Source organism: Nomascus leucogenys, chromosome 6, assembly GCF_006542625.1.
Source record: "Nomascus leucogenys isolate Asia chromosome 6, Asia_NLE_v1, whole genome shotgun sequence".
Classification (NCBI taxonomy): Eukaryota; Metazoa; Chordata; class Mammalia; order Primates; family Hylobatidae; genus Nomascus; species Nomascus leucogenys.
Window position 1 is genome coordinate 18296928 of NC_044386.1, and position 12844 is coordinate 18309771.

General features: G+C 35.9%; 1 protein-coding gene across 10 annotated transcripts in view; it reads right to left on the reverse strand.

Annotated features, from left to right (window-relative positions):
• The window catches only part of CDH18 (cadherin 18), a 1074788-nt gene that overhangs the window by 39283 nt on the left and 1022661 nt on the right, over window positions 1–12844 (reverse strand). The window lies entirely within an intron of this gene.

The window sequence follows — 12844 nt, forward strand, 5'->3', positions numbered from 1 at the left end:
TTGACAAATGAGATCTAATTAAACTAAAGAACTTCTGCACAGCAAAAGAAACTACTATCAGAGTGAAAAGGCAACCTACAGAACGGGAGAAAATTTTTACAATCTAACCATCTGACAAAGGGCTAATATCCAGAATCTACAGTGAACTCAAACAAATTTACAAGAAAAAAACAACCCCATCAAAAAGTGGGCAAAGGATATGAACAGACACTTCTCAAAAGAAGACATTTATGCAGTCAACAGACACATGAAAAAATGCTCATCATCACTGGTCATCAGAGAAATGGAAATCAAAACCACAATGAGATACCATCTCACACCAGTTAGAATGGCGATTATTGAAAATTCAGGAAACAACAGGTGCTGGAGAGGATGTGGAGGAATAGGAACACTTTTACACTGCTGATGGGAATGTAAACTAGTTCAACCATTGTGGAAGTCAGTGTGGTGATTCCTCAGGGATCTAGAACTAGAAATACCATTTGACCCAGCCATCCCATTACTGGGTATATACCCAAAGGATTATAAAACATGCTGCTATAAAGACACATGCACACGTATGTTTATTGTGGTACTATTCACAATAGCAAAGACATGGAACCAACCCAGATGTCCAACAATGATAGACTGGATTAAGAAAATGTGGCACATATACACTGTGAAATACGATGCAGCCATAAAAAATGATGAGTTCATGTACTTTGTAGGGACATGGATAAAGCTGGAAACCATCATCCTCAGCAAACTATTGCAAGGACAAAAAACCAAACACCGCATGTTCTCACTCATAGGCGGGAATTGAACAGTGAGAACACATGGACACAGGAAGGGGAACATCACACACCGGGGCCTGTTGTGGGTTGGGGGGAGCGGGGAGGGACAGCATTAGGAGATATACCTAATGTTAAATGACAAGTTAATGGTGCAGCACACCAACATCGCATATGTATACATATGTAACTAACCTGCATGTTGTGCACATGTACCCTAGAATTTAAAGTATAATTAAAAAAAAAAAGAAACTCCTAGTCTCTACATAAAAAATGAGGATTTGATTATCATGTTTTGTTTAACAATGTCCCAATCATCTTGAACTCTTATAGAATTGTTGATAATGTATCTAAGCTTCAATTTTTATTAATCGTATTTCTGAAAAAAAAATTTCCAAAAACTAGAATGTCAGTCTGACATTGTCCAAAATGCTATAATATTTGCTTGGTCTGTGCTCTGTATTGGCATATTCAATTTTTCTGTTTTACAAATCACCTTGTCTCTTTCATCATGTAATAGAATTTGCATTCATTATTACCTTAGACTTTCTTTAGAAAATATACCTGAGAAGTTAACATGTTTATGGTTTTTAGAAGTTATAAACTTCTGGCAGATATCTAGATAATTGCCAGGTTTCCATCATCAATATTTTCTATCCCTTTGTCAGAATTGTGATTTATATCCACTGTGTTACCTTGCTATCTCTTTGTCCAATTGCTTTAGTAATGTAAAATCCCTAAGAATATCTTTTTTGATTCCTGTGTCTTCTAATTGAACCCAAATGTTATTTATCATATATACATGATCTAATTAGTATATAGAATGGTTATCTATTTTTAAAGATATCAAATAAATGATATTACAAATTTAGTCTACATTACAAAAGCAAAGGGTGAAAAAAATAGACAGTTGCTATTTATAAATAATTACCGGGGAGTATTTTTGATATCTACAAATAAATGTATCCACTTTTAAAAATATACTTTCACTTGTCTGTTAATACTAGAGTACTTTATTAGGGAAAAGTCAGTATCACAAATATATAAAATTTGTCTAATCTAATACTATAATGTTAGTTTTGGCAAATGAACTTGCTTGGCTTAAGCATTTTAAAAAGGAAGTTCTTTCTTTCTTTCTTTCTTTCTTTTCTTTTTTTTTTTTTTTGTGTGTGTGTGTGGCAGAGACTCACTCTGTAACCCAGGCTGGAGTGCCAGAGGCACCATCTCTCAGTCTCAGCTCACTGTAACCTTCACCTCCTGAGTTCAAGTGATTCTCGTGTCTTAGCCACCGAGTAGTTGAGATTACAGGTGAAGCCACCATGCCTAATTTTTGTATTTTTGGTAGAAATGCGTTTTTGCTATGTTGGCTAGGCTGGTCTAGAACCCCTGGCCTCAAATGATCTGCCTGCCTTGGCCTCACAAAATACTGGGATTACGGGTGTGAGCTACTGTGCCTGGCCAAGAATGTTCTTAACTCAGAAATAGAAAACCAAATACCACATGTTCTCACTTATAAATGGAAGCTAAACAATGGGGACACAGGAACATAAAGATGAAAATAATAGACAACAGGGACTCCAAAAGGGCAGAGAGTGGGAACGGCCAAGGGTTGAAAAATAACCTGTTGGGCACAATGTTCACTATTTGAGTAATGCATACACTAGAGGCTCAATCCCCACCAGCATACAACATACCCATGTCAAAAAACGTTTGCCCATGTAACCTCTCAATCTAAAAGAATTTTTTAAAAAATACATAGTGTCCTGTTTAATCAATGCATCTGCTTCATAATATAATCTTTAATAGTATCTGCATACATTTATTTGATAACATCAACTTTTGTTATTTAAATGAGCTTGATTTTTGACAGTAAAGAATTTCTATTGACCTAGTTAATTTTTTCATGCAAAGTTATATGGTTAATAATTGTATGTGGTGGAAGCAGACAATGTTATGCAATAAAATTTCTTTTATGTGTTACTTTTGTACATTTATTTCTAATGAAAGAAAGAATACAGAGGAAGTTTAATATGCATAAAATAGAATAGACTCTCTTTATTTTTTCAATGTTTCCACTTCAGGCATATCTAAATTTTTCTTAATTCATTCTACTTTGGGAACTGTCTTCAAATTTCATGCATGCATGCCTTTCTTTTTGATATTTTTCTCAGGCAATATACTACAAGATTTTTTTTTTCAGAACAGGAAAATATATTAACTTAGAGAACTATATTGTTGCAGTTTACATTAGTATCACAATTTACCTGAACTCTGCTGTTATATGGGGCTTAAACTTTCATAAAAAGCCAATCTCTTTGCCATAGCTACATGCTGATACGTTTAGATGTGCAGCATTCATAATAGAAATATCCGTAATTCGAAAAGCAATTGTCATTGAAAGAGGAACTGTCACACAGCCTAGCAATACAAATACACTTCAGAAAACTGATTTTGCCAATTGTTGTTTAAATAGAGTTTCTTATTCCAACTCTGCATCAGAATGCATCGGATTTCTTCAAAAGTGTTTTCAATATATGGTTAAAGAAGTCAAACACTATGAAACTAAAGAATACAGATTCGGGTCATTTCACTCTGTAATGGGTTAATCTCACAAGCAGAGCACATACACTGGTAATGATTTGTCTAAATGTGGGTGCCACAAGCTACACTTACAAACAATCTTTTCTCCCATCAATTAAAGCTTAAAGTTATTTTGGTGGAAGAGGTGAAAACAAATACACAAGCAACAGCATAATAAGTTCAATCATCTTACAATCACATCTAAAATTGTTCAGTGTTAAAGGCAACAATGGTAGCTAAATGTGTAGTGTTTAAAAGTGCAAAAAGGAGTAACCACATAATCAACTTACAAAACTTAATCAAAATATTAGAAGTGTAGCAATGTCAAATGCTAAGTGTAGTAATTACGTTTTTGATATGGTTAGGTTTTGTGTCCCCACTAAAATCATGTTGAATTATAATCCTCATAATCCCCACATGTCAAGGGAGAGACCAGGTGGAGGTAATTGGATCATGAGGGTGCCTTTCTCCTATGCTGTTCTCCTGATAGTGACTTCTCAGGAGATCTGATTTTTTATTTAATTTAATTTAATTAATTTATTTATTTATTTTTTGCGACTGAGTTTTGCTCTTGTTGCCTAGGCTGGAGTGTAGTGGTGCAATCTCAGCTCACTACAACCTACGCCTCCTGGGTTCAAGCGATTCTCCTGCCTCAGCCTCCGGAGTAGCTGGGATTACAAGCACCTGCAACCATGTCTGGCTAATTTTTTTGTATTTTTAAAGAGATGGGGTTTCGCCATGTTGGGCAGGCTGGTCTTGAACTCCTGACCTCAGGAGATCTGCCTGCCTTAGCCTCCAAAAGTACTGGGATTACAGGCATGAGCCAATGCACCCAGGCGATCTGATGGTTTTATAAGCAGCTCATCCCCCATCTCTCAGCACTTCTCTTTCATGCAGGCTTGTGAAGAAGGTGCCTTGCTTCCACTTGGCTTTCCCCCATGATTGTAAGTTTCCTGAGGCCTCCCTAGCCATGCTGAACTGTGAGTCAATTAAACCTCTTTCCTTTATACATTACCATGTCTCAAGCAGTTCTTTATAGCAGTACGAAAACAGACTAATACAGTAAATTGGTACCACGGAGAGTGGGACACTGATATAAAGATACCAAAAAATGTGAAATTGACTTTGGAACTGGGTAAGAGGCAGAGGTTGGAACAGTTTGGAGGGCTTAGAAGACAGGAAGATGTGGGAAGGTTTGGAACTTTCTAGAGACTCGTTGAATGGCTTTGACCAAAATGCGGATAGTGGTATCTAAAATGAAGTCCAGGCTGAGGACGGAGATGAGGAAGCTGTTGCAAACCAGAATAAAAGTGACTCTTGCTATGCTTTAGCAAAGAGACTGGTGGCATTTTGCCCCTGTTCTAGGGATCTGTGAAACCTTGAAGTTGAGAGAGATGATTTAGGGTATCCAGTGGAAGAAATTTTTAATAGCAAAGTGTTGAAGATATAACCTGGGTGCTCTTAAAATCATTCAGTTTTATGCATTTCAAAGGGATGGTTTGAATTTGGAACTTACGTTTTAAAGGGAAGCAGAGCATAAAAGTTTGGAAAATTTGAAGCCTGACAATGAAATAAAAAAGACAAACCCATTTTCTGAGGAGAAATTCAAGCTGGCTGCAGAAAGTTGCGTAAGTATCAATGAGCCAAATGTTAATCACCAAGGCAATGGAGAAAATGTCCCCAGGGCACGTCAGAGGTGTTCTCGGCAGCCCCTCCCATCACCAACCTAGAGGCCTAGGAGGAAAAACTGTTTCTGTGGGCCAGCCCAGGACCCTGCTGCTTTGTGCAGGACTTGGTGCCCTGCATCCAAGCCATAGCTCAAAGGGGCCAATACACAGCTCAGGCCATTGTTTCAGAGAAAGTAAGTATCAATTGAGCCAAGAGCAAGGGCTGGGTGTTATTGGCCCAGATTTGCAGCAGACTACATAGGTAGCATGGGACTAGCAACCATTGTTATGCCACATTATGAGAATATACTTTAACCTTAAAGCTTTGAAATGATCTTGAAATTTAAAAATACAATCTACATGCTTGTTTAAATGAATTTTAAAAATTATAATTAGTCAGAAAACAATGTCTGATGCAAACATAAGCCCATGCTTGGTTCTTCAAATCATATTTCAAATGATATTTTTAATTTACCAATTTTTAGATCTCTGAGTAATCTAAAAATCATGGAAATAAAGATCCACTGAGGCAAAGGACCTAAGTTTTAAGAGTTGCCCTCTAGAGAGACAGTAGTTGAGTGCTAACAAGGGTAACATTTATTCTTAGGTGTCTTATTATTAATGTAATGGCAAATGGTCTAGTGTTTCAACTTAATTTTCTAATCGTTTGTGGTATGAGAACTCTAAATAACATGTTTATATTGACCTGATATTTAGCAAATTTGTTAATGTCATTCAAAAATTCTACCTGTGTATAGCAGCATTGTCACAGTTGTTGCTGCTATTAACGGATGTTGAATTTTCACAAGTGCTTTGGATTCTCCTGATTAGGTAGGTTTTTATTTTTCATTGTCTCTTTTTAAAATACTATACTTTTTTGCTTTATATGGCTTACAAATATTTTATTTATGACATTTATTATATCTATGATCGTGCAGAGAATAGCTATAATTCCACTTATACGTTTTGATGTTAAAGTTACGCTGACATCATAAAATGTGTACAAAAATGATCCTGCCACCCTTTTTCTGAACTCTTGAATATCTTTTACAATTACTCTCATGATTTTTCTTAAATTTTTAGTAGAATTCACCATTAAAGGAATGAGAAGAGAATTTATTTGTGGAAAGGAAAGGTTTTTATTTGTATATTTAATGAATTTAATAAATACAACTTTAATCAGTCCCTTCTTTATTTATTTATTTATTTATTTATTTATTTATTTATTGAGACAAGGTCTCACTTTGTTACCCAGGCTGGAGTGCAGTGGCAGGATCACAGCTCATTGCAGACTTGACCTCCAGGGCTCAAGGGATCCTCCCACTTAAGACTCCCAAGTAGCTGGGATTATAGGCATGAGCTACCAAGCCCAGCTAAATCTATTCTTATGTCAGCTTTGACAAACTTGACTTTTCTAAAAATATATGCATTATGTCTAAACTTTCAAATTTTAGTAAAAGATGACATTGTATTATACAATTGGCTTCTGATATCTGTAAGGTCTATAGTTATCACCTCTTGATTTTTTCCTAATATTCTTCATTTGTTCTATTTCTCGCTCTTTTGTTTTTAACAGTTTACCAGGGACTTATCTGTCTTTTCAAATAACTGAGCTGTGAACTTTTCAATGTTTTCTTTTGGTTCATTTCCATTTCATTAAATTCATCTCATAAATTGTTATTCTATTTCATTTGGGTTAAATTGATTTATTTTTCTAACCTCTTAAGAATGATGCTTAGGCTTTTAATATGCATTATTTTGTCTTCTTTATTATATGCATTTAAAATTATAAATTTCCTGTTAGTTATGGCTGAACTGTTTCCTAGAAATTTTTATGTGGACTTATTTACATTATCATTTCATGTAACTAGTTTTTTCATTTAAGTTTGTTTTTCTTCATGGAATCTTAGGTTACTTAGAAGTGCATTCCTTTATTTACAATATGATTTTTTTTTATACTTTAAGTTCTAGGGTACATGTGCACAATGTGCAGGTTTGTTACATATGTATACCTGTGCCATGTTGGTTTGCTGCACACATTAATTCCTGATTTACATTAGATATTTCTCCTAATGTTATCTCTCCCCCATCCTCCCACCCCATGATAGGCCCCAGTATGTGATGGTCCCCACCCTGTGTCCAAGTGTTCTCATTGTCCAATTCCCACTTATGAGTGAGAACATGCGGTATTTGGTTTTCTGTCCTTGCGATAGTTTGCTCAGAATGATGGCTTCCAGCTTTATCCATGTCCCTACAAAGGATAGGAACTCATCTTTTTTATGGCTGCATAGTATTCCATGGTGTATATGTGCCACATTTTCTTAATCCAGTCTATCATTGATGGACATTTGGGTTCGTTCCAAGTCTTTGCTATTGTGAATAGTGCTGCAATAAACATACATGTGCATGTGTCTTTATAGTAGCATGATTTATAATCCTTTGGGTATATACCCAGTAATGGGACCACTGGGTCAAATGGTATTCCTAGTTCTAGATCCTTGAGGAATCGCCACACTGTGTTCCACAATGGTTGAACTAGTTTACACTCCCACCAACAGTGTATAAGTGTTTCTATTTCTCCACATCCTCTCCAGCACCTGTTGTTTCCTGAATTCTCAATAATCGCCATTCTAACTGGTGTGAGATGGTATCTCATTGTGGTTTTGATTTCCATTTCTCTGATGACCAGTGATGATGAGCATTTTTTCATGTGTCTGTTGGCTGCATAAATGTCTTCTTTTGAAAAGTGTTTGTTCATATACTTTGCCCACTTTTTGATGGGGTTGTTTGATTTTTTTCTTGTAAGTTTGTTTAAGTTATTTGTAGATTCTGGATATTAGCCCTTTGTCAGATGGTTAGATTGTAAAACTTTTCTCCCATTCTGTAGGTTGCCTGTTCACTCTGATTGTAGTTTCTTTTGCTGTGGGGAAGCTTTTTAGTTTAATTAGATCCCATTTGTCTATTTTGGCTTTTGTTGCCATTGCTTTTGGTGTTTTAGTCATGAAGTCCTTGCCCATGCCTATGTCCTGAATGGTATTGCCTAAGTTTTCTCCCAGGGTTTTTATGGCTTTAGGTCTAACATTTAAGTCTTTAATCCATCTTGAATTAATATTTGTATAAAGTGTAAGGAAGGGATCCAGTTTCAGCTTTCTACATATGGCTAGCCAGTTTTCCCAGCACCATTTATTAAACAGGGAATCATTTCCCCATTTATTGTTTTGTCAAATTTGTCAAAAATCAGATGGTTGTAGATGTGTGGTGTTATTTCTGAGGGCTCTGTTCTGTTCCATTGGTCTATATCTCTGTTTTGGTACCAGTACCATGCTGTTTTGGTTACTGTAGCCTTGTAGTATAGTTTGAAGTCAGGTAGCGTGATGCCTCCAGCTTTGTTCTTTTTGCTTAGGATTGTCTTGGCAATGTGGATTCTTTTTTGGTTCCATATGAAATTTAGTTTTTTTTTCCAATTCTGGGAAGAAAGTCATTGGTAGCTCGATGGGGATGGCATTGAATCTATAAATTACCTTGGGCAGTATGGCCATTTTCATGATATTGATTCTTCCTATCCATGAGCATGGCATGTTCTTCCATTTGTTTGTATCCTCTTTTATTTCGTTAAGCAGTGGTTTGTAGTTCTCCTTGAAGAGGTTCTTCACATCCCTTTTAAGTTGGATTCCTAGGTATTTTACTCTCTTTGTAGCAATTGTGAATGGGAGTTCACTCATGATTTGGCCTTTTGTTTGTCTGTTATTGGTGTATAGGAATGCTTGTCATTTTTGCACATTGATTTTGTATCCTGAGAGTTGGCTGAAGTTGCTTAACAGCTTAAGAAGATTTTGGGCTGAGATGATGGGGTTTTCTAAATATACAATCATGTCATCTGCAAACAGGGACAATTTGACTTCCTCTCTTCCTAATTAAATACTCTATTTCTTTCTCTTGCCTGATTGCCCTGGCCAGAATTTCCAACACTATGTTGAATAGGAGTGGTGAGAGAGGGCGTCCCTGTCTTGTGCCAGTTTTCAAAGGGAATGCTTCCAGTTTTTGCCCATTCAGTATGATATTGGCTGTGCGTTTGTCATACAAAGCTCTTATTATTTTGAGATACATTCCATCAATACCTAGTTTATTGAGAGTTTTTAGCATGAAGCGCTGTTGAATTTTGTCAAAGGCCTTTCTGCATCTATTGAGATAATCATGTGGTTTTTGTCTTTGGTTATGTTTATGTGATGGATTACGTTTATTGATTTGCGTATGTTGAACCAGCCTTGCATCCCCGGGATGAAGCCAACTTAATCTTGGTGGATAAGCTTTTTGATATGCTGCTGGATTTAGTGTGCCAGTATTTTATTGAGGATTTTCACATTGATGTTCATCAGGGATATTGGTCTAAAATTCTCTATTTTTGTTGTGTCTCTGCCAGGCTTTGGTATCAGGATGATGTTGGCCTCATACAATGAGTTAGAGAGGATTCCCTCTTTTTCTATTGATTGGATTAGTTTCAGAAGGAATGGTACCAGCTCCTCTTTGTACCTCTGGTAGAATTTGGCTGTGAATAAGTCTGGTCCTAGACTTTTTTTGGTTGGTAGGCTATTAATTATTCCCTCAATTTCAGAGCCTGTTATTGGTCTATTCAGGGATTCAACATCTTCCTGGTTTAGTCTTGGGAGGGTATATTGTCCAGGACTGTATCCATTTATTCTAGATTTTCTAGTTTATTTGCGAAGAGGTGTTTATAGTATTCTCTGATGGTAGTTTGTATTTTTGTGGGATCGGTAGTGATATCCCCTTTATCATTTTTTATTGTGCCTATTTGATTCTTCTCTCTTTTCTTCTTCATTAGTCTTGCTAGTGGTCTATCAATTTTGTTGATCTTTTCAAAAAAACCAGCTCCTGGATTCATTGATTTTTTTGAAGGGTTTTTTGTGTCTCTATCTATGAATTCACCACAGTTTGCCTAACCATTCACCTATTGAAGGATGTTTGTGTTGGTTCCAGTCTTGGTTTATGATAAATAAAACTGCTATAAATAATTGTGCACATTTTGTTGTATAAACAAAAAATTTCATATCTCTGTGGGAAATGCCCAAAAATGCAGTTCTGAATTTTATGGTAGTTGCATATTTAATTTTTTATGAAACTGTCAAAATATGTTTCCCAGTAGCAGTGCCATTTTACACTTTCATGAATGATGTAGAAATGACCTAATTTCTCCACAATTTACCACAAAGTTTAGCTCTTATGATAGGCCTGTAGCGATATCACATTGTAGTTTTAATTTCTATTTACCCAATGTAAATAGAAATAAATTTTTTAAAATATGTGGAATATCTTTTTATATGCTGGTTGTCTCTTTCAATGTCCTTGTCAGTAAATGTCTGTTCTTGTATTTTGCCCATTTTCAAATTGGATTTTATCTTCTGTTTTTATTGTTGAGTTTTGAAACTATAGGACTATACATAGAAACTCTGTAGTTTGTCTTTTTTTATCATCGTAACAGACTTTTTCAAAGAGCAAAACTTTTAAATTTTGATGAAATTCAACTTACCACTGTTTCCTTTTAAGGATCATGCTTTTGGGGGTCCAGTCAAAGAATGCTTTGCTTCATCTTAGGTCCTGTGATTTTGATTGTGGTATCATATCTTTTTTCTCTTGCTGCTTTTAATTTGCTAATGTTTTACTTTAGTGCACTGAGGCAAATTTACCTTTGTAGGCAGTATGGTTGGTGGTTTTGTTTCTCGTTTCTTGAGTGTTTATCTTGATATTTCCATCAATTTGGAATAATTTTCAGCTATAATCATCTTAAATATTATTTCAGTCCCATTCTCTCTCTCATATGCCTCTGAGAATTGAATAACTTGTATATTACACTTGCATGTCCCATATGTCTCTCATACTCTTATTTATATTTTCTTTTTCTTTCCATGCTTCAACATGGATTTTTTTCTTCTGACCTACTTTCCAGTTCCCTTATTTTCTCTTGCACTATGTCTAAGCTGCTGTTATTACCAATTGAGATACTGTATTTTCTTAAATTTAAATTTTCCGTTTGAATGTTTAACATTTTTTTCATCAACTGTGCTTTTATAATGTATTTCAAGAACATTATGTTAGGATATATGCATCCACTTTTAATGGAATTGAAATAAAATTTGCTGAATATTTAATAATATATTTATACTATAAAAGTATTTACTGGTTTTGAAATCAGTGCATAGAAAAATATTTAAGCATATAAAATAATAATATTTTGAGTGAGTAAATTATGTAAACTGTACAATGCTTTCAAATATAACTTTACTTTGTCCTCATTCATATTTCTAATTTTCTCATGGGGAAATGTTAAATTAATTAAGTAGGAGGCCATATCAGCCTGAGGCTATCACTGTATTTTTAGTTTCTGTGTAACAAAATGCTACCTAAATGTGTTTGATGGTTAATATCGAGTGTCAACTTGATTGGACTGAAGGATGAAAAGTATTGTTCCTGGTGTGTGTGTGAGGGTGTTACCAAAGGAGATTAACATTTCAGTCAGTGGACTGGGAGAGGCAGACCCACCCTCAATCTGGGTGGGCACCATCTAATCAGCTGCCAGAGAGGCTAGAATAAAACAGGCAGAAGATGGAAGAGCAGACTTGCTGAGTCTTCCGGCTTTCGTCTTTTTCCTGTGCTAGATCCTTCCTGACCTCGAACATCGGACTCCATGCTCTTCAGATTTGGATTCTTGGACTTACACCAGTGGTTTACCAGGGGATCTCAGTCCTTTGGCCACAGGCTGAAAGCTGCACTGTTGGCTTCCCTAATATTGAGGTTTAGGAACTCAGACTGGCTTCCTTGCTCCTCAGCTTGCACACGGCCTACTGTGGAACTTCACCTTGTGATGGTGTGTGAGTCAATACTCCTTAATAAACTCCCTTTCATATACACATCTATCCTATTAGTTTTGTCTCTCTAGAGAACTCTGACTAATACATTATGCCAACTAAAAGAAACCTAATTTAGGAATATAATTTTAGTAACAAATAGCTGGGTTTCAGGCAATTACAAGACAGCCAACTGGTCACTAATGCCCAAATAAAGCAAACACCTAGCTGTAGCTGGTCAGGTAATTTCTCTACTTGGCTTCTGTGTTCAGCCTTTGAAAGCCTGTTGCTCACACTGCTGGATGGAGCTCTTTAAACTTCTTCTGATTGTGAGTGTAGCCCAATTTGTTTCTCATTTTTTGCTTAAATAAACCCTTTTAAATGTATTATGTCTAGAGTTTTTTATTTTAACAACAGTGAACATGAACAAAGCTTTATGTTACAAAGCCAGCCATTGAGATATACATATATTTTTCCCTGACAGTACTAAAAAAAAATAAGTAATGATTACTTTAGCAAGCCCCACGACTGTCCCTCATACATAAATACAAAAAAAGGATGCTTCTCAGGAGTATAATTTCAGCACAAGTTTCAAAATGACTTGGCATGATTTGGGAAGGTATACTTATTTGGGCTCACTAAAGACAATAATAGAGTACTTTTGACTCAGAAAGGGTATACTTTGACATATACTCTTTCCACTTCTGGATTCATCCATAGCAGATAGATTTTAAGGTGCTGCTCCTAGAATGTATGCCTTCCTGTAATCTCTCCGCCTTCAGTGTGGGTATGACCTGTGTCTTGGTTCTGAAAACAGAATATGGCAAATGTGTTGATGCATGACTCACTTGATTACATTACATTATATGGGGCTGTTTTGCCTGCAGGCTTGCTCCTCTTATTTGCTTGATGAAATAACTGGACATATTGGGGAGGTCCAAATGGCAAGCAACTGCTGGTGGTATCT